The sequence below is a fragment of the Etheostoma spectabile genome, chromosome 22 (assembly GCF_008692095.1).
Source record: "Etheostoma spectabile isolate EspeVRDwgs_2016 chromosome 22, UIUC_Espe_1.0, whole genome shotgun sequence".
NCBI classification, from domain to species: Eukaryota; Metazoa; Chordata; class Actinopteri; order Perciformes; family Percidae; genus Etheostoma; species Etheostoma spectabile.
In genome coordinates, this window is record NC_045754.1 from 13,156,469 (window position 1) to 13,156,807 (window position 339).

General features: G+C 39.8%; 1 protein-coding gene across 1 annotated transcript in view; it reads left to right on the plus strand.

Moving 5' to 3' along the window:
- The window catches only part of prex2 (phosphatidylinositol-3,4,5-trisphosphate-dependent Rac exchange factor 2), an 88,855-nt gene that overhangs the window by 44,564 nt on the left and 43,952 nt on the right, over positions 1–339 (plus strand). The window lies entirely within an intron of this gene.

Consider the following 339-nt stretch of genomic DNA (forward strand, 5'->3'; position numbering starts at 1 on the left):
CACAAAAATCAGTGTTTGAAGTTTGCAAATGAACTTATAGACAAGCCGGATGCATTGTGGGAACAAGTTCTGTTGACCAATGAGGTTAAAGTAGAACATTTTGTCCAAAATTAGCAAAGGTACGCTTGGAGAAGAAAGGGCACAGAATTTAATGAAAAGAACCTCTGTCCAGCTGTTGGGCATAAGGGAGGATTAATCATGCTTTTGGGTTGTAATGCAGCCAGTGGCACAGGGAACATTTCATGAGTTGAAGGAAAAATGAATTCAATAAAACGTCAGCAAATTTTGGACGGTAACTTGATGCCATCTGTGAAAAAGCTGAAGTTGAAGAGAGGATGG